Below are 21,681 nucleotides of genomic sequence, written 5' to 3' on the forward strand. Positions count from 1 at the left end.
TTGTTAGATTAGAGGAAATTGCTTCTGGTCTTTCTTGCTGAGTGGTACAAGGGGTAAAAAAAAGCATTTGCCAGATTGATAACTGCATACAAGGTGCTGGGGACTGTGTTGATTTACTTCAGTCTCTTTAAGGGACTACATGTAGAACATTAGCTGCAAATTGGAGTTTCTCACTGATTAAGCTGAAGATGATTTCTTGTCAGTCTCTAAGACCTGACTCTTCAGCAAAGGCAAAATAGGTCGCTTAAATGGGAAGTGATAGGAATCACAATCCCTGCACGTGTCTTTGACGGTGTCACTACTGTTTGTGATTCTCCCAGTAATACAATATTCTTTTTGGTTTACTCTTTTGGTAGAGAGTGAAGTTCCACAGGCTTTCACTTGGCTCTTTTTTCCATAATAGCCCTTGTTGTACAGGTTAGGGAGCCAATGTGGGGGTTTCAGCAGTTGCCAAATAATAATTCCAATTTATGCATTTGGGACCTGGAAAAATAGCCACATGATTGGTTCACAGACCTACTGAGCCCACTGTGAGATGCCCAAAATCCCATTTTATCATCGGACTCCTATAAGTCCCTGCATTTACCAGTAGACCACAATGACATTTTGGATCTCCAGGGATTAGCATAGCTCAAAACCAGTGTCCAATGATCTCTAAAGGTTTTAGGTATTTCTCTTTCCCCAGTATGCAGTTGTCCTGGTAAATGATTACAACTTCCTTTTGGTAAATCTAGGAATAAAGGTGTATAGTACATACTTATGGTCATATTACAAGATTCTCCCTAAAGGAGGTTTTGTTTTGTCAATTGTCTCAGGTTTGGGAATTGGGTAAGGGACTGTGTTATATAGATCCAGTAGGAATTTAGTAGGTTGCTCATCTATTTTAGTCAAAGGACATCATAAATAATTAACTACTATCTAAGTCCTCTGTAGGTCAAGCCATTCTGAATGTTACTCTAGCTCTGCTGCTTATCACACTAAGCATGCTGACCTTGCATCTGGTGGTTCAGTGCTGCCACTCGGTATCTTTGATACCATCATTCCCATTGAAATAAGGGAGACCATTTCAATAGTGGATCTCCCACCCTCCTCTCCAAACTACAGAGGACAGCCACTATAGTGGTTACTTTAAACTCCCCCACCTTTTTTTAGTGAAATATAACACACACTCAGAAAAGTACATAAAACAAAATATATAGCTTAGTGAGTTATGATAAAGTGAACATTTGTACAGTAATCATTCAGATTACAAAATAGAGCATTGCCTACACCCTAGAAATCCTTTGTGTGCTACTTTCTAGTCAAATAATTCTCCCTCTTTCCAAATTATAACTATTATCCTGCTTTTTATGGTAAGCATTAAATTACATTTATATATAATTTTTACCACCCTAACGTGCATCCCTAATCACATAATATTTGACCTGTCTTTGAACCTTGTTTAAATGAAAGCATATATTGGGAGTATACATTAAATGGGAATATATATATATATATATATATATATATATATATATATATATATATACTATTTTATCTGGTTTCTTTTGCTCATTATTATAGTTGTGAGATTTACCCAAGTTGTTACATGTAGCTATAGTTCATTTTGATTGTTGTATATTATTCACTCTATGAATATACTACAATTTATCCATTTTGTTGAAAAATGTCTGGGTTATTTTTGGTTTGATGCTGTTACAATAATGCTGTAATGAAATTCTTACATATGTCTTTCAATGTACATGTACCTGCTTTTCTGTTGGGTATATACTCAGAAGCAGAATTGTCCTCCCTTCTATTTACCCATACTTCATACCCTCTCCATGAATCTTTCTGGATATTTTCTTCAGAACTATATTTTAGTTCATGAGTTCTCTCTTCCTCTGCATCTAATCTCTGTTTAACTCAACTACTAATTCTTATTCTCAGTTATTATAGTTTTTACTTCTAGAATTTCTACTGTTTAAAAATCTGCTATGTGTTTCTCTGTCCTTGTTCTCTGTTTAAATTTTCCATCATTGCCCTTATCTCCTAGAAACTAGCAAACATAGTTATTTTAAATTTTGTGTCTGAAAATTTCAATATCTGGAATCCTGTGATTCTGTTTCTATGCCCTGTCATTGCTTTTATTTCTTGTTTGTATTGCCTGGTTTGGTTTATCTTTCATGTATGCCAGATACTTTATTAAAGCGTTTGTTTTTAGAAATAATATGAAACTTGAGATAATGTCATCTTCCAGAAATGAAGTATTTTCTGTTGCTTCTGCCAGGTACCTGAGAACACTAGCAATCTGGGATCATCTTAATCTAATATTAGGATGGAGATTTTCTGGGTCACCAAAATGACTCAGAACTGAGCTGTAATCTGTGTGAGAAGTTTTTTACTTCTAATTCATCCTGAATCTTAGGGTGCAATTCTGTAGGGGTGCAGCCCAAACTGCAGGAGTTTTACCAGAGCTTCTACTCTTGATTGGCCATATTGATAAATCATGTGTGCTCTCTGAGCTAGTACATTTAAATCAGGGATTATTTTAAGTGTAGCTGTTTCTACAAATCCTATCAAAAAGTATGTACTTCCTTTGTGTAAGTATGTACTTCCTTTGTGTAAGAGTCTTAATCCATCCTTACACATATTCCTCACGTTTATGCAGACAAAAATTAACAGAATCTTGGAATACTTTTTGCATGTGATTCTTCTCCCTCCTCCAGTCAGACTTTGAGGGGTGGTAGCGCTATGGGGTATTTCAGCAAGGCAGGACCACATTTACCAGCTTATGAGGAGGGGCTTCTTCTGTTGGCAAAGGAAATTTAGTGGACTTTGGAGGTTCAGAATATTCATATTGTTATGAATTGTTCCAGTTTCTATGTGTAATATTCAGTAACTTTTCCAATTGGTATGTCAGAGGCATTGACCAGTTAGAATGGACGTCTGATCAATTAGTATGGATACTCATTACTTTCAAGTCTTTCATCAAATGTTACCCTCTTAATGAAGAATAATGTGGTCACTTCATTTGAAAGTTCATCCGCTCCAAACCCTGGCACTCCTTATCTCTCTTATTTTACTTCAAAAGCACTATCAATTTCTAGCATACTATATCATTTACTTAAAACATATATTTATTCTTAGTTTCTGTATCCTGCCACTAGAATATAAGCTCTATGAGGGCAGGGATTTTTACTTGTCATGTTCACTGAAATAATTGCTTAACAAATATTTGCCGAATGGGTGAATGGTACCTAATACTGTATCAGTTAGCACTCATTTATATGAAACAACCACTTGAGCTATTTTAAGCAGATAATTGTTTAATACAAGGAAGCAGGTGCTTATAAAATTCTCGGCTAGAGAAGTGGACTGTAGGCTAGGCCTCTAGGAAGGACTAACTGGCCCATCAGGGTACTGTTAACACTGCTACATTCAGGAAGGTGAGGCATGACAGCAGCGAGGAGGTCATGACTAGAACATTAAAATTGACCTTAAGACCACATTGCCATATCGGCAACCCAGCAATAAGGAATTCACTGCCATTACTACAACTATCTCTCTTTTTTTAACATCTTTATTGGAGAATAATTGTTTTACAACTACCTCTTAATAAAGATCTAGTGACTGGACCCTGGAATGCTGCTGCAGCAAGACCCAAGGCTTCCAGATCTTGCTTTTGGTTATTAGCAATGGTCAAAGCTGCAGGAAGATGTCCTTACCTCACTGAAATTTCCCTAATTTGCAACTAGAACCATGGAGTTTTCAGCCTTCTAGTATCTGTATTACAGGCAGGCGCACTACAAGGAGGTGGGAATGGATGCTATGTTCCAATTCATCGTATCTACTACATCAGTTGTACAAAGAAGTGTGTATGGATACAACATTTAACCATCTATCATGTGCTCTTATTCAAACATCACTATTTCTTTTGCAAAAAAAAAGAGGGGGCTTATTATGCAAAGCTAGTATAGTTAAAGAATGCCCTTTTTCCCTAAATTGCTTTAACAACTCTGGAAGATTCTTTTTGTAAAGATGTCTTTCTTGTTCTCTCCTTTGTGAAATTATAGTTGAAACCAACTTATAGCAATTGCACTTCCCACACCTGGTTACGAGAGTGATTATGTTAGCAGAGGCATACTAAGAGGGGAGAGCGGTAGGAGCGATCTGCCTTGTGAGGAGATTTTATCACTAACATTGTTTAGAAATGATGGCACTTGGTGATAATAAAAAGCAAACTGATTTTTAGTCAATTTTATTATTATTTTAAAATTCTCTAAAGAAAATATACCCCTTATTGTCTGCACCCAGGGCAGTTGCTCCACTTCCCTATCCTTGTTACATCACTGTTTGTTAGCAATATTAAAGTTATTATTTCTTAGAATAAGAGATTTTCATCTTGCTCCCTAGGTACAGTCTAGAAAACAGATTTGAAAACAAAACTGTGAGGTGTAACGTTAGAGGACTGATATTAAAAGCACAGATGTAGAACAGTGATTCTCAGCTGTGGCTGTACAGTCAAAAAAGCTGGAGAGCTTTTGAACAAATACTGATCCCTGAGCCCCACCACCATATATTTTGATTAAATTGGTCTGGGGTGAGGCCTGAGCCTGGGTATTTTTTTTTAAAGCTGTGTGAGTCTAATGTGCAATCAATGTTGGGAATTACTGCTTTCATAATAGTAAAGCACTTCTGAGGTGTATTTTAAACTCTAAGTGTGAATGTTTGTAGATGGGGTAGGGGGAACATTCTGCTGCTGTGCATTAAGTGATCAAAACCTGCTAGAAGCAGCAGCCTTGGTATGTGGTATAGGGTAGAGCAATTGTCAGCATGGCAGCTTCAGTCTAGGTTTGGAATTGGATGGCCATGTGAAAGCAAACTTCAATGGAAGAGAAGGAGCTAGCTGGGAAAGGGGAGCTGGTGGTAAGCAATTTTGGAGGGATTTGGAAGCGCCCGATTTGTGGCCACATTCTGAGGTTATGTATCAGATGATCAAGGCAATAGATTCAACTAATCCATTAGTATTACCAGGAGTGGAACCCATCTGGATCTCTTTCTAAAGTTGAGTGGCAGGGCCAGACTTGTATTCTAGGTCAGTGGTTTGCAACCTTGGATGTATTTTAGGATTACCTGGGGAGTTGTAAAAAATACTGATACCCAGGCCCTGACCCTCATACATTCAGCTTTAATCAATCTGGAATGGGGCCTGGGGAATTGATGTTTCCTGTTTTTGTTTTTGTTTTGTTACATTAAAAAAATCTCTCAAGGAGGTCCAATGCACAGAGTTGAGAACAATGACCTAGATGGATCACAAAGCCCTGTAAGGGTGTCTGCCTCAAATCGATTTTCTACATGTTTTTCCACAATGTCGTCCTCCTTCCCTGCAATGTGTTCTGTGAGCATCAGACTTCCTGACAACTTAACCCAGAGCCCAGCAACCTTTCCCTCTTACGCTAAGTTAGTATTCTCCCGAGTATTTACCACCGTTTGATATGGGTAAACATATCATAACAAGTCTACTTCTCTTCATCTCCACTGCTACCACTCTAGTCTAAGCCACCATAATATCTTGGTTGGTGTTGGATTTGTGCTTCTGTTCTTTCTCCCCTTCTTGTCTATCTCAACAAAGCCACTGACTCTAAAGATGCATGTCAGATCATGTCACTCTCTGCTCAAAAACCTGCCAGTGGCTTTTCATCTCACACAAAGTAAGAGCCAAATTGCTTGCTGTGATCCATGAGGTCTACATGATCTGACTTCACAACTTACCTCTGTGAGATTCTGTTAGTTCCCCTCATTAACACTGTTCCAGGCCCCTGGCCTCCTTGCTGTTCTCTGAACATACCAGACACACTCCCACCTGACAGTTTATACTTGTTTCCTTTGCCTGAGATGAACTTCCCTCAGATATCTATATTGAGCTTTCCACCTTGAGCACCCTGTTTTACATTGTAACTCTCCCTGCATACCCCACACAATCTATTCCCTTGCCACTGCTTTATCTCTTTTCATATCACTTATCAACATCTGATATGTTATATACATATCTATTTATTTTTTAGGATCTATCTCTCTCCACTAAAATATAAGCACCATGAAGGTGTAGAATTTTGTCTATTTTGTTCAGAATCCCCAGAACCTAGAAGAGTTCCTGCCACATAGTAGATGGTCCATAAATATTTTGTTGCTTGAATTAAAAACCAAAGACATTGGGTTGTAACCTCACTATGCAAATATACATGTGTTTCTTTTCTCGTTAGGGGAAAAGGAACTAACACTTTCTGAGTGTCTATCTGCCAATATAAATATTTTTCATATAATATATTATTTAATTCTCAAAACAATCTCTAATGAAGTGGGTATGATTATTATTATACCCATTTTACAGCTGAGGAGCTGAGGCACAGTGAGGCTGGTTACTTTGCCCAAGATCATGCAGCTCATAAGTATTGTATTGGTGCTGCTAGAATTCGAATCCAATTTTATCTGACTTCCAGTCTCATGTTATTGCTGCAAATGATCGCCCTCTCAAACTCATTATTAGAAATGAGTTTACCAAATTAGTTCTTACTTTAATGATTTTGCAGGAGGGCAGGGAGCAGTGGGGGGAGAGTCAAGGACAGGAAGAAATATAAACCTGATTGGCTGCTGAGCTTCAGTGGAGTAGTTAGGGACAGTAAGTTCTGGAGGGGATGGGCACTAGTGGGGAAGGGCCAGAGTTAGGAGCATCATCAAAGAATCTTCTCCTTCACAGTTGCGCTGATCATTTTGGCTTGCATTGACATATATCCCAGGAGCAATGTAGGGCCTCCCAGGCCCTCTAATGAGAGTGAGAGAGCCTGAAACCATTAAGAAGGCTAGAGTTATTGTTCCTGCACTTGCATCTGGTCCCATGTGCTACAGCTTACATTCTCTTCCTCTCTGCATCCTAGCTGTGCTTGACCTTACAAGGCGGAAAGGGTTGTGGTAATGGCAATAACAGTCCACCTAGCCTTGGGGCACGGACAAGATCTTTAGAGGTTCTAAGCTCTAAAATTATGCCTCCCCCTGTAAAAACTCCAAACCTTAAAATAATTGAATGTTTTTAAAGTTCTAATTTTCTCCTGTATGACTAAATCATTGCTTTTCCCCCTTTATTTATCAAATACCAACATATTTCAGAATTTATTCTTCTTGGTATGGGAGTGGGTGGGAACAGCTGATTTGTTGTTGCCTTAAGTAGTATATTCTGTGCCTTTGGGTAATCTAGCACTGTGGTGGATAACATTGAAGGGGTCCGATTCCCCACACAATGACTTCTCTTCTTGCTACAGAGCTGGACATTCCCAAGCTCTTCTTGGGGATAAAGAAAGGGCTTCTGTTAGCATTCAGTACTATACATATTACTACAACAACCCGTTATTGTCTGAGCACTTTCTCAGTTTGCAAATAGAGAGCAAAGATCCAAGGGGCTGGATCCAAGGGAAGTTTGAAGGGCAAGAGGAGAAGGAGAAAGGTTTCAAGTGTGGAGTGCTGCTGGGAAAGAGAAGGCTCAGGTGAGGTGACTAATGGGAACCCTTGTGCAGCTAGAGGTGCAACCTGGGCTCCTAGGTACCAAAAGGAAGGAGGAGCAGAATCAAATTGACAGTTTTTGCTAAAGGTACCCCCACCTGGGTAGTGATGGAAGTGGGAGAGTTTCTGTGGCAGGGCAACTGGTACTGCAGAGAGGGGTTAAATAGGGCCTTTGCCTCATCTCAATTTCTCTGCCAGCCTAGGAGAGCACCAAGGAGACAAAACCATGACCTTGTAAGGGGCTGGATCCATAGCTTCCATCACATCACTGATTCCTGGTCCTCACTCTTGCCTGTTCTTCACACCTAACGAGGCATAAAGTGAGAGTTCTGTGCTCACCCAAGCCCTTAGGGAATAGGAGCAAAGTGGACAGGTGACTTGGAGCAAACCGGGAGGGAGAGGGAGGTCCTTAGTGCAATGTTCTCAAATAATGAGTTAAATAAGAAGACCCCATAAAATCAATAAACCTCAAAGGACAAAATCTAAAATATTTGGATGTCTAAATTCTCCTTTAACCAACAGTAACATTTGTGAGAACTCGTTCCTTATTCTGTTATTGTGTAAATGCTCAATTTCGCTGGAAGGATGCTCTCATCTGATCTATATTCTACAACATTGACATTTCTCTTTTCATTCACTTTTAAGCCTATTCCAAGTAAAGACTGCCAACTGTGTCATATTAGCAGCGGCTGTGAAATGGACTATTTTCCACTAGTGGCTAAGATGAGACCAGAATATGGAAAATAAAGCTAGTTTTAAAAATTCAATTTGCAGTAGATATGTATGAATAATTTATGTGTCCTTACTTTATAACATAGTAATTAAGGTACCACTGATTTATTATAAAAAGTTAAAGTATGTTTAATGATGCCACTTTGTGCATTTAAAATTAAAATATAAATCAAAGGTATCATTAAAAATAATTTCACCTTACTATATATTTCAAAGCCCATGGGTTATTTTATTGCAATGTGCCTAATCTCTTAATTCAGCTAAAAAAAGAGATAACTCTAAGAAGTGACATGATAAATAATTTAAAGCATAACACTTTTATGCCACAATCCTGACAAAAGAAGTGAAAGATGGTCTAAAGTGTCAGAGGTTCTAAATTGCTGAAGAGGTCTTAGCATTCTTGTATGAATTTTTGGCATATGAAAGAGAAATTTCTGCTTATTGACATTTTCTCATTGAAAGATTTAGAAAGATTCAACATTGATAATGGTTTTGTTGATCTGAAGTGAATTGGTAGGATCACTGTTGTGTCTAGAGCTTGTGACCACGACAAGGAAAAGAGAAACAAATTTTGAGTCCTGGTCATCACATAAGGAGACTGACTCAGAGGACCTGAGAATGGATGTCCAGTATGATTCATGATGGAATGGCAATACTAGGCAAGAGAGAAAGAAAAATATCAAGATCCAAATCCATCCTTTCTGCTATGAAACAGTGTATTTTATGTTAGCACAGCATTTCCACTAACTGTGTCTGATTATTATTTTTAGCTTATTAATGATACTATAATAGTAGCTAGTTGGTATTTATCTCCAAGGCATTCTAAATGATTTGCAGGAACTTTTTTATTATTCTGTATCATATCCCTGTCAGGTGACAATATCACTCCTCACCCCTCCTCCCAAGGCAATTTAGAGAGAGAAAAACAGAGATACCAAATAAGGAACAGATGATTTTAAAAACAACCACAACAGCAACAGAAAAATTTCTCAGATTTTCTGATTCCTACCCGGGTATGTTCTGCATGGAGCTTTGCTGCTTTGCTTCAACGTGTATGATCTAAAATAACCAGCATGCAGTGAAAGTCCAACAAAGTGAAATTTTACTTTTTGAGAATTAATTAGTGATGTTTTTGACAAATGTGAATTTTCTTTGGTACCTTCACAGGAAGTAAATAACAGCTACCCAGATCCCTAAGATGTTGTCTTATATTCTAAGAAGTGAAGATTTATATTGGGGGTGGTATGGGGCTGGGTGTTGGGGGCAGTTCTTATTGGAGGCTTTCAATGGCTCTTGGTGTTTTTAAGTTAAACTGCCTGCCGAAAGTTGGCACTCTTTTAGAGAATAGGGGTTTGTTATGGACCGAATGATAGTGTCCCCCTCAAAATTTGTATGTTGAAATCTGAACCCCCAGTATTAGGAGGTAAGAACATTAGGAGGTAATTAGGTCATAAGGGTGGAGCCCTTATTAATGGGATTAGTGCCTTTATAAGGAGAGACACCAGAGAACTCCTTTTTTTCTCTCTCTCTCTCCCTCCCTCCCTCTTTCTTTACCACCCCCCTCACTCTGTCTGTCTCTCTATCCCCCTTCCTCTCTTCCTCTCTCTCCCTCTCTCTCCATCATGTGAGGATACAAAGAGACCAGGAAGAAAGCCATCACTAAGAACCCGACCATGTTGGCACCCTGATCTCAGATGTCCAGCCTCCAGAATTGTGAGAGATACATGTTTGTTGTTTAAATCACCAGGTCTATGGCATTTTTGTTATAGCAGCCTGAATTGTCTAAGACAGGGTTTTGAAATTTTGTTAAAAAGATCTTTGTCTTAAAGTTTAGAGCAGATCACAAGGCCATGGCATGCAATGATAAAGCTACTCCTGGTGTTTATTCTTGTTCTGTAACAATTTCTAGTCAAACATGATTTTTATTGTGTTAAAGTATCAGCTATTGGGTATGGCTAAGGAAAATGATGTTCTGGTTAATCCAGCAGTCTGGTTAATAAAAATTATCATTCATATACCAGTTTTCAAATACTGAGACAACAGTATCATATACTTGATGGTAAACTGATGTAGAGGATACTTAAAATTTTCTCTGATGATCTAGAACACATTACAGAATCGCACGATGTTGCCAGGGCATCTTAATAAAAGGAGCAGTTTTCCTTGTGCCATAAATGAACTGCAATGACAGCTGAGAGTTTCAATTACTAGAATGCTGTATAAGAGTGTTTATCTAGAAACACACTGCAATAATTAATTACCTTATGGCGCTCTCTTTCTTTAAGATTGGCCCCCAACTTCTCAGTGCTTTAAAAGTACTCATGTCAAAGCCAGAAACCTTAACCTACAGCATTGCTATTTGAAGTACAAGTCCAATTTAAAGCATCATTATAGAGACAGTCTTGGCTCCTGATGTGGCAAAACCATTTCCCTAAGTGTCAGAGGTGCTTCTTTAAGCACGGGATTACCGTTTTTTTTGTTGTTGTTGTTGTTGTTGTTGTTCTATGATTGGGATTTTCTTTTATTATAATGCAGAGGAATTTCTTCTTTTAGTGACTGACAAAAGCCCGAACTCCAATCAATTGATTTAGAAGGCTATATATAACTGACTTTACCCTTTCTGGCAAATGTGCTGATGCTTAGTGATATCTGACTTTCCTTTGACAAGGGGTTTCTTGGTGATTATAAAAATAAATAAATATTCACTTCCTTTCTTTGAGGGCAACAGAGGTTTTTCAGTCAAAGTCTTATTTTTTTTCCTGTTCTCTTCAGAAACCCAAGCTGATGGAAGAGTTGCTTGCTTCTCTAAGGAATGAACCAAAGGTAAAGGGATTTAGGTGACATGTAAGGAGAAATTTCCTGACAGTGTAGTAAAACATGAGAACTAGTTTTGTCAAAGAAAGCTGTTGAGTATTAGACAGGGATCTCCTCCCCACCAAGAAGTCAGTCAAGGCTTGAGATATAAGAGGGGAGAGCCAGCTCAGTGGTTATCCCTGGCCTGTACCTGCCTTCTGGTTCTTGAGCTTGCTGCTTTTGCCCACTTCTGGCCTCAGTAGGAAGATGGTGATAAAACAAGGAGGAAGATGAGGAGAGAAGAGAAGACATATTCTGCCTCCTTATGAGTCTGGGTTTTGAAGGTTATACCTATGAAGCTCTGTCTTTCCCACTGAATTAAATACAAGATCCTCAGCCTGACATTTGAGGCCCTCCACATATTGGCTCCAGTCTATTGTTCCAGGTCTCTCTCTCTCTCACTCATCCTTTCTAGGGACTCTAGGCCACAAACCACATGGCCCCCTTTTCTCATAAAATGCACCACAGAGTTTTGCCATACACACTTGCTCATACTTAGCCTCTCTGGCCCTCTTGCTATCTCACTGAACTTGAATTCTACTACTTTGAATCCTTACTCACTTAGTCCTGGCCACACTGGTCTATTTGCTGTTTTCCTTTGCTGAGCATGCTCCTGCCCCAAGGCCTTTGCACTTCCTATTCCTTCTGCCTGGAACATTCTGTCCCAGTTATAGAATGGGGTTTGTTCCCTTATCTCCTTTAAGACATTCCTCAAACCTTGATTTTCCTGTGAGGCTTCCTTGACCACTCTATTTAAAATTAAAGTTTTCCTGGCCCTCTCCATATCACCTACCCTGCTTTACTTTTCTCATAGCACCATTCTCTGCTATATTATACCACTTACTTATAAACTAAATTTCTTTTCTGTCCCACTCCCCCCACCCCTTTACCACCAGAATTTAAGTTTCATTCAGGCAGAGATTTTTGTCTGTGTTGTTCACTGCTATATACCCAGCAACTAGAAATGGTGTCTGACATACAGTACGCTCTCAACAAATATTCATTGAACAATGAATAAATGGATGCTATGTCTTCTGCCTGAAATTCCCCTCTTCATATCCACCTATATTTTAAACCATCCTCAGATGCTACCTCCTTCATGAAGCCTTCCTTGATTCCTCCCAACATTATTTTCCCTCCTCTGGTTCCCTACAATTTCTCCTGTTCGAAGTTAACTCACTGTATTCTCACCTGTGCCATTGTGACCTGTGAGTTTTCTTCTTTCTTCTGATATATATTTACTTCTTGAGGGCAGAGTTTGTGTTGCTATCCATACTCCTTTCACAAATATTTTAACTTTAAAAACTCATTTAAGAGTTCCACTTCTGGGATGGCAGTATGAGGAGCTCCACAGATCCACTCCCTGTTGAAACAAGCATAACTGATGAAAACTTTAAAAGAAAAACTGGAAATTGTCCTAAGGCATACAGTAAATAAAGCAATATTTATTCCACAATAACAGAATGTTCTGAAGCTTTCCTGAAATGAAATGACTTATTTGAAATAGAATATGAGGGAAGTTCGAGCCTAAGGGAACTCAAAAACAGTGGAGATTTTGGTGGTAAACAAATCAGAGGAGGCTAGTAGCTCTTTTTAATTCAGAACAACAAGATAAACCATAGGATAGCTAGTTCACTAGAGAACCATGGTAAGAGACAGCAGTGAAAAGCCATCCTGCAGTCAGAGCAAACCTTGAAGACTGGCTCCCAAAACTAGTCTTGGCCAAATTTAACTGGTGCAGACCATGGAACAGTTTATGCATGGAATATTGTTGAAAACAATAGAAAATTCAACCCAGTTCCTGGAGCATAACAGCTGGGTGTGATACCTAATGAGGCACACAGCCTAACAGAGAGGTCAGGGAAAGAGACAATTAAAGAGAGCCCTGCTAAAACTACAGTCATTCCAGGATGATTGTGTGCATGGCCTAGGCTTTGTCCACTGAGGAATGACACCAAAGGCTTCACATGTGGGAAAAATAGACTTCACTAAAATAGCCTATCCAAGTTATTAAACAAATAAAGAACAAGCAAAAACAAAAACAAGCCTCAGAGAGTGGGGAGGGGAATCAGTGTCCAGAGTTGCTACATTACCTTAAATCTCCAATTTTCAACTCCAAATAACAAGATATGCAAAAACAAACCAGAAAAGCATGACTCATTTACATTAAAGAGAAAAAAACAACGACCAGGCAATAGAAACTGCCTGTAAGAGGGCCAAAATGTCAGGTTTAACAGACAAAGACTTCAAGGATGTCACTATAAATATGTTTAAATAACTAAAGTAAACTATGCTTAAAGAAGTAAAATAATTTATGATGAAAATGTAATCAAATAACAATTAAGAGATAGAATTATTTAAAAAAAAAAAACCAAATGGAAATTCTGGGACTGAAAAGTACAATAACAAAAGTGAAAGTTTGTTAGAGGAGCCCAACAGTAGATTTGAACTGGCAGAAGAAAAAAAGTCAGTGAACTTGAAGATAGATCATTAGATATTATGCAATCCGAAGAACAGAGAGAAAAATATAATGAAAAAAAGAATAGGGCCTTGGTGAAATGTGGGATGCCATTAAAGCACACTAAACTATGCATAATGGAAGTACTTGAAGGAGAGGAAAGAAAGGAGTAGAAAAAAAATTTGTGGAAATAATGGCTGAAAACTTCCCTCATTTGATGAACATTAATCTACATATCCAAGAAGGCCAATGAACTAAAAAAGGATAAATACCAAGAGATCCACATGCAGACACATCATAGTAAAAATGCTGAGAGACAAAGAGAAAACTCTTAAGAGCAGCAAGAGAAAAATGACTTATCATGTACAACAAAACCCCAATAAAGAGAAAAAGATGGTTTCTCTCAGAAACAATGGAGGCCAGAAAGCATTGGAATGACATACCCAAAACGCTGAAAGAAGAAAAAAACTATGAATTAAGAATCCATATCCAGCAAAAGGAGCTTTCAAAAATTAAGGCAAAATAAAAACATTCTCAGATGAAATAATGATAGAATTTGTTGCAAAAGATCCATTTTATAAGAAATGCTAATTGAGGTTCCTCAGTATGAAAGCAAGTGACCCCACAAAGTAATTTCAATCCACATGAAGAAAAATAAAGCACCAGCAAAGGTAATTATAAAAGACCATATAAATATTTCTTTTCCTTTATTCTTTTCACTGATTTAAAAAGCAATTGTATATTTGTGCTGCTAGGATTGTAACAGGTAGAAATGTAATATTTGACAATAACAGCACAAATCAGGTTGGTGGAAGCAATGTTATATTAGAATAAGGAAATAGCAGCAGAAGGTAACTCATAGCCATTGGAAAAAATGAAGAGAATCAGAAGTGGTAAATAGGGCTAACAATGCAAACAATATAAATATATATTTGATTTCCTTTCTTCTCTCAGCTTCTTAATAAGACATAAAATCATATACTGTAATAATTATAGCAGTGCATTCTTGGGTTTGTGACATGAATAGATGTAATATGTATAATATTAATGGTACAAAAATGGGAAAGTGGGAACACAGCTATATAGGAATAACATTTCTTTTTATCACTGGAATTAAGTTTAATATAAATCTGAAGTAGAAAGTATGTACAGATGTTCCATAGTTTATCCTAATGATAGATAATTATTTATGATTTAAAAAATACTTAGGTGGAAAATAATAGATGCATATGGTGAATATTTCTAAGTGTAAACGGAATTGCATTAGTCAGTTATTGTTGCAATAATGCATTATGATAAGGACCCCCACAAAGTATCAATGTCATACCACGACAAACATCTGTTTCCTATTCACAAGTTTGTTAAGTCAGCTTGGTTTGTAAGTCAGCTTAGGTTCACTGATCTCATTTGGGCTTGCCTGGGCTTGGCCCTACTCTGTGGGCTGGTTTCAGGTTTAGTCCATGTATCTTATTCTCTTTGGACCAGGAGCTAACCAGGACTACTGGTGGGTAGCAGAAGCATGAGGAGCCGAGCCATTAGCATCAAGTCTGCTAATATTCCTTTGGTCATAGCAAGTCATGTGGCCAACTGCAGTGGAATAGGGGAAATACACTCCTCTTACTCTAGTGGGAGGTACTCAAAGTCACAAGGTAAAGGGTGTAAATGGATAATTCTTTAACAGTGAGGGTGTGACAAATTCCAATGTACCACATAATATGTAGTAAAACAATAAAACATAATCTCACTTCACATTGCCAGTAACCCCCTCTTCCAAAAAAGAACCACTGTTACTAATTTCTTAAATATTCACACAGAAATATCTTTTTATATATGAGTATGTGTATGGTGAATCAGTTCATATCAGTAGTTTCTATAGACATTGCCATATTGTTCTCCAAAGTGGTCGCACTAATTTACACTCCAGCTAACTGTGAATGAGAGGATCCGTTTCTTCACATGCTTGCCAACACCAGGTACTATGGAACATTTTTATTCTTTGCCATTATGGTTTAGTTCGCAGTTATTTCCCCATGTATACATGTCCATTCACATTTTTAACTCTATATCTATTCATGTCCTTTGCCTATTTTTCTGTTGGGTTATTTTTCTAACTGATTTGTAAGAGCCCTTTATATATTCATAAAATTCTCCCTTTGAGTTGTTGCAATTTTTCTCCCAGTTTATGGTTTGTCTTTCGACTTTGCTTATTGTGGTTTTTTTTTTTTTCCCCTTTGGAGAACTGTTTAATTAGTATGTACTAAAATTTATCAATCTCTTTCCTTATGGTTCATGGGTTTTAAGTTTTGCTTAGAAAGGTGCTCCCCACCTGAGGCGGTTCACTCCTTGAGATTCTGATTTAATAGATCTGCAGCATGGTTCCAGGAATCTTTAACAAGGTGCTAAATGAGTAATTTTGGCCATCAGCCAGGTCTAGAAACGTGGATGAAATAAGATCAAGTATGTAGGGCACCTGGTAAATGAGCAGACATTCAGTAACTATTTGTTATCTAGTCTCACCTTATTATCCTAATAGGTAACTTTGAAATTTGCCTTGGGAAGAGATAAGTTTAAGTTCAGCATATTTTTTGGTTATTTTTTTGCAAAGCTACTTATCCCAACTGTTAATTTTGTAAAGACTTTTGGCTTCACTAAATGATTATCAGCTCTTCTCACCATTAATCGGCGAGCATATATTGAGTGCCCATAATTTGCCGAACTCTGTAAAGTCCTGTTCTTAATATTATTAGGAAGATGATGATACTTACCCTTCCCTAGTGGAACATGGGAATCAATTTGTTTATTCAGCAGTAGCGATTGAATTATATTAAGCTATGCCACACTCTCACCTATTTCTTCATGTAACTAAGGGCAGTTTTGCAAAAAGGCCATCTGTAGGTAGGGGTGCTAACTATAACTTGATATATGTCCCTAGTCATGAAATAGATTGGGCCTAATTGGTCTAAACAGATGGCTCTGGCCTTGTTCTTTGGTGCTTATCATCTGACAATGGTGGTACCAGACCCTACTATTAGATCCTTGGGTGATCACACTAATTGCCCTTTTTCGTCTCCTGGGCTAGGCAGAGTTGAAAGATTTTCTTTAAAATGCTTCTCAATTGTTAATGTGTTTGAAATCACCTGAGGATCTTGTTAAAGCGAAGTTTCTGATTCAGTAGTTCTGGGGCTGTGGCCTAAGATTCTGCATTTCTAGCAAGCTCCCAGGTGATGCCGCAATGCTGCTGGTCCATGGATATCACTTTGAGGAGCAAGGCCCTAGACCACAAAGTTTCACTAAATTGTTTTTGAGAAATCAGTGGTTCCTTCTCCATTTTCTTGGCATTTTGTTCCTATTTTGTCTCTTTATTCCTATATTCCTCAACTCTTTTGCAATTGCTTCATTTAACCATAAGCCAGACCAGTAGGATAGGTCAAAGAGCAAAGAAAATCCACTGATCTGCCATAGTGCCTTAGTTCCCCAACTCTGGAAAGTCTTCTTAAAGCCTCTGGTGAAGGGTGATATTACCCAGGGGAGTAAGGTTAGCTAGACTAGTTAGGCATTTATCACACTGGGACACCAACACATTGTCATCAGCAGGAAGAGTACTGAAAGAATGGTCAGTACACAGGAGAGTAAGTTTTGATGGGGCAGCAGGTACAGAACTTGGATACACAAAGGCACTGAGTGTTAGAGTGAAGTTGGGTGGACTTGGGCATAGAAAGATGATAAAAGGAATCAACAGGACAGGAAGAGGGTTTTTGGGGTTTTTTTTTTTGTTTTATTTTTTTTAACTGTGTTGACTACTTGACAAATTGCTTAGGGATATTATTGGCTGCTATCCCCAACGAGATCCCTTCACCCTGACTGCTGGCTCGTTAACACCCTATTGTAAGTGAGATTTCCTGGTTTGGCCAAATGGCCTCACCTATGACAGCCTAGCTGCTCAGCTCAGGCCCAGGGCATGAGGGCTTGGTGCTATGCTAAAGGCAAGACTGGAGGCACCAGGCAGGTGAGTTGTGAGGAGGACGTGTTCTTCCACCCTGAGTTGCTGTAGTCCCTGGCTTGTTGGAAGCACTTGGCGTTGAATCCGAGTAACATTAATGTAGGCGCGGACGGATGGCTGGAAGTGGTGATCAGCCGGCTCAGGGCAAGCACACAAGCAGAGGGACGTTGGCAGGAGCTCTACAACAAAGAGCAAGGGAGAACTGGCTGTCTAGTCCCCGTCGGAATAATGAGTTTTTATCTGAAAAGAGGAGCTGTTAGAAAACAGAAGCAGGAAATGTAAGACCTTTTCCGTTGCAAAATACAGCCCTTCCCCCACCACCCCGTGTGTATAAACAACAAACTCCTGGGAGGATAACTTGGTTTCCTGCCGAAAGGACCTTACCTTCCACACCTGACCTCTCTTGATTCCCCGACTTAACCTCAACTGCGGAAAGAAGTTTTCAGGGTGGGGTTTCGCCAGATTTGATGAGATGGTCAAGGGGAGAAAAGAATGCATAAACTTGTCATGAGAGGTGAGAGAGGGACAGGAACTTTAACTGTGCACAGGCTCGGCCTTAACAGTCCAGGGGATGGTGGATCGAGGCCAAATGGCCAAGGAAACAGAAGGAAAGCGCGGGTCTGCGCTGCGAGCCGCGCGCACGGAGCGCTCAGCTGCTCCCTCTCGGTCCCGGTCTCCTTCTCCGTCTTTGGCTCTCTCGCTCTCTCGCCGCGCTCTCTGTAGCTAGTGCAGAGCGATGGAGTAGACTCAGGAGAACAGCTGGAGAGAGCTTAGAGAAAGACAGATTAATAGGAGCCGAGCGCAGCAGCAAATGCTGGCGCACAGCGCTCAGCTGACCCGTTAAATGAGCAATCCTGTTAAGTGTGTTAATCAGCAAGGCGCCCGTGAGCCGAGCAGAACGCTCTGGGAGATACCTGGCGTGGAAACGGTCTCTCCATCTGCTGCAATTCAAACCCTGTCAGTCCCCGAGTCGTAGTCCCTCTCCCATCACTCTTAAAGAGAGGAGCTCCCGGGTTGCGTGACCTTGGAGACTCAAGTGGTCAGGAGCACCGCTCGCGAGCCTCAGGTGCGCGGCATAAACAATCATTGCCTGGGTTCGCTGCCCGGGTTCTATCTCCGAGCCCATCCTGGGGTCCCAGCCATCCCTGCCCACCGTATGATTGGCGAGGCTGGAAAACCCTGAGACTTAAGGATCTCTAACGTGGGAGGGGTGGAAAAGAGGAGTCCTCTCCGGTACTAGGAAGCTCACATTATGAATACAATTAGGTGGCCTGCGTCTTTAATAACATTAAGTTCTGGCCTGGGGGGAACCAAGCAGGTGAACTCCTGGCTGAATTAGATACCTGCTCAGTGGGTGCAACTGGGGACCAGGATAGCTGAAAAACTTTGTTTAGCATCTTTCCCCGCCTTCCCTCACCCAGTTTAGCGCTCGCCCCAACCCGGTAGGCGGGCCTACTCCGGTACGGACGCTAGACGGCGCTGCTGGGACGTGCTTTCCTTCTCCCTGGAAAGGTAAGAGGGAAGTGCTTTTTTTTTTTTTTTTTTTTAAACCAGGGGATGGGGGAACTCGGGGTTGGAAGCCTTTCCCACTCTCCCTCCCCGCGCTCCCAAATCCGAAGGGGTGTGGAAAAGGAGGAGCAGCAGTAACCCTTTTCCGTGACGTGCTTAGCGGTTCTCTCTAATCCCCACCTCCTCCCCGGTGTAATCAGTCAGCCCGGAGGCATCAAACTGTTAGCGACCGAGACGCAGCTGTAGGTGATTTCCACTACCCTCCTACCCCTACTCTAGGCATATTTTGGAGCGGCAGCAGCGGTGGCAGGATGTGAGGAGAGCCTGGAGCGCGCTTCCAGGGCACCGCTCCTTCTTCGGAGTTAGGGGAGATACATAGGCTTTTGCGCACTGCCTGGAGAACGTTCCCGGGCAAGGTTGGAGCAGCGAACAGGCAGGAGAGCGGCAGTCAGGCAGAGTTCGCACCTGCCGCCTGTGCTGCCGTCAGGGCGATAGGGCTGCTGCCCTCTGGGGCATGCGTGCCTCCTGAGGGGCGTGAGGGCCACAGGCTGAGGCGCCTGCCTCCCAAGGTGCACCATTTGGCCAAGACGAGGTGGGGCTGGAGCAAGGCTGTTCCGAAGCAAAGTCTCGAAGAAGGAAGAGGCTGGGAGGCAGGAGACTTAGGAGACTCTGGCCACGGAGCCAAGAGGAGGCACCTGCCATTCTAGCGATTTAGGAACCCTCTTTAACCTCTCCCTGGCCAGCTCCCCCTAAAGTCCACAGAAGCTCTGCTGAACTCTAGAAATCTTCCCTGGGCGGGGATAAGTTTTCTAGCATCCTCTTTGGCTACGACAGGGAGTGGAGAAAACGGGCGGGGCTGCCCTGTTCGCTGCTCTGGAAGACATCGTCTTCCCCACACCTCCTCCAGCCCCCTCGCCTTTGGGCAGCCTCCCTTGTCACCCGGGAAGCTCGAGTCCGCTCTCTCTGGAGCCCAGCTCTCCATCTCGCCCTGGACCGTGATGAACCCAGACATGGAACTGCACGCTTGAGCCCTGCTGGACGTCTCCAGAAGTTTTGCAAGACTCAGACAGGTAATGCCCATTCTCAAAATCGGACAGTTGGTTGGCGAGGGCCAGGGGATAACGTCCTGGGCTTTCAAGTGACGGCAGGGAGCAAGTAGGCTGAGGCCAACGGGGACTCTGCCCCTCTCCTGCATCTCTTGTCCCCGCGTCAGGAAACGCTAGCCGGTTTCCTTTCCCTCCTTTAGCCCTCCTAGAAAGTTTAGGGACCAGAGCTCCCAAGGCCAGGGGCTCCTCGCCGAGGAGGAGCTCGCGTCCGCCTGCCAGGTGCTGGCCAGCCTGTGCGTTGCATTTCCGCTGCTGGATCTTTGTGGTCTCTGCGGCTGGAGCGCGGGCTTTGTAGCCTGGAAGGCACTCTCCTGCTGGGTGCTTCTTTCTGACTCTACCCACAATTCTGCCCGCAGCCAGGAGAGCAATCGGCTAGAGGATGGGGCTGAAGGTGGCTCCTGGGCGGAGCAGTGAGGGGTTCCCCGGCAATGCTCTCCTGCTCCTGGGGATTCCCAGCGAGATGAGACAAGGGAGAGCTCTGGCGATCTGAGGCCATCTCTGCCCGCCTGCCTTGAGAACCTGAAGGGACCCCAGCTCAGACCCTGGGGTGCCACGTCTCCTTTCCCACAGGAATCCCTGCTCCCCCTTGAGCCGGTTTCTCAGGTTGAGTGACCCTCTCTGAACCATTGCTCAAGGGAGAGGACCCACACTTCAGACTCCTTGCAAAGGGACCCCAGAGAGGGAGAGGAGGGACAGCCACTGCGTGTGACCAGCCTTGCCACTCTGGGTCCGCAGTTGGAGCAACTAGCTTCATTTGTTACTATCAGATGTTTAAGAAAAATGCATTAGCAAAGAGACCTGGCAAATGAAGTGTAGGTTATAATAATTCCCTGTTCCAGGGTTTTCTCCTAGTTCCTGCACCAGCCCCCCCTCCTCATCTCTATGATCCAGGGACTTTGAAGGAGATGTTAGTAAACAGGTATTTAAGGTTTCCTCCATGCCACCCACAAAAGTGGTGGCTGGGCTGGAGTGCTGGAAAAATACCTCTTGGCTGAAAGCTACTCTGGAGTCCACCTTGGGTGTGTTTTTTTTTTTTTTTTTTAGTGGGGTGGGGATCTATTCAGGAATAATTTACCCCTCACCAGTACATTCAATCTCATCTTCTGTTGACTTCCAAGAAGAACGCTTTCTTTTCCCAGCCAGGGGAGCCAAGTTGTAGATTATTAAACATGCTGCACAGCCCTGGGGTCAGACCTCTAGGGAAGGAGAGAGGGAGGGAGGAAAGGACTTGTCTCTGAAGCCTTGCAAGTTCAGCAGGCACGAAGGCTACCATGGTTACAGGGCCCCTGGGAAGGAAGGAGTTAAGTGTCCAGGACAGGTGTGGAGGAGTGGGGGCCACTTTCCCTCTTACACCCCCAACCCCCCCACCCCCACACGGTCTCTCCCTGAGGACTCAGGGGCAGTGGTGCCCATTGGATGCTTTGCTACTGGGCTCTTGGCCAACAGAGTAGCAGGCACTTCAGCTTCTACCTGGTTTTGCGGCTCAG

The 21,681-nt window shown here is 41.6% G+C and overlaps 1 protein-coding gene across 2 annotated transcripts in view; it reads left to right on the forward strand.

The window, feature by feature from the left end:
• The window catches only part of IL1RAPL2 (interleukin 1 receptor accessory protein like 2), a 1,121,335-nt gene that overhangs the window by 18,396 nt on the left and 1,081,258 nt on the right, over positions 1-21,681 (forward strand). For both annotated transcript variants that reach the window (XM_082377189.1, XM_082377191.1), the window contains exon 1: positions 1-20,158. This exon is cut by the window's left edge and continues 18,396 nt beyond it. The gene's annotated coding sequence lies outside the window, so the exon portion shown is untranslated. The remainder of the gene's footprint in view (positions 20,159-21,681) is intronic.

Source organism: Balaenoptera borealis (assembly GCF_965194805.1).
Source record: "Balaenoptera borealis genome assembly, chromosome: X".
NCBI lineage: Eukaryota > Metazoa > Chordata > Mammalia > Artiodactyla > Balaenopteridae > Balaenoptera > Balaenoptera borealis.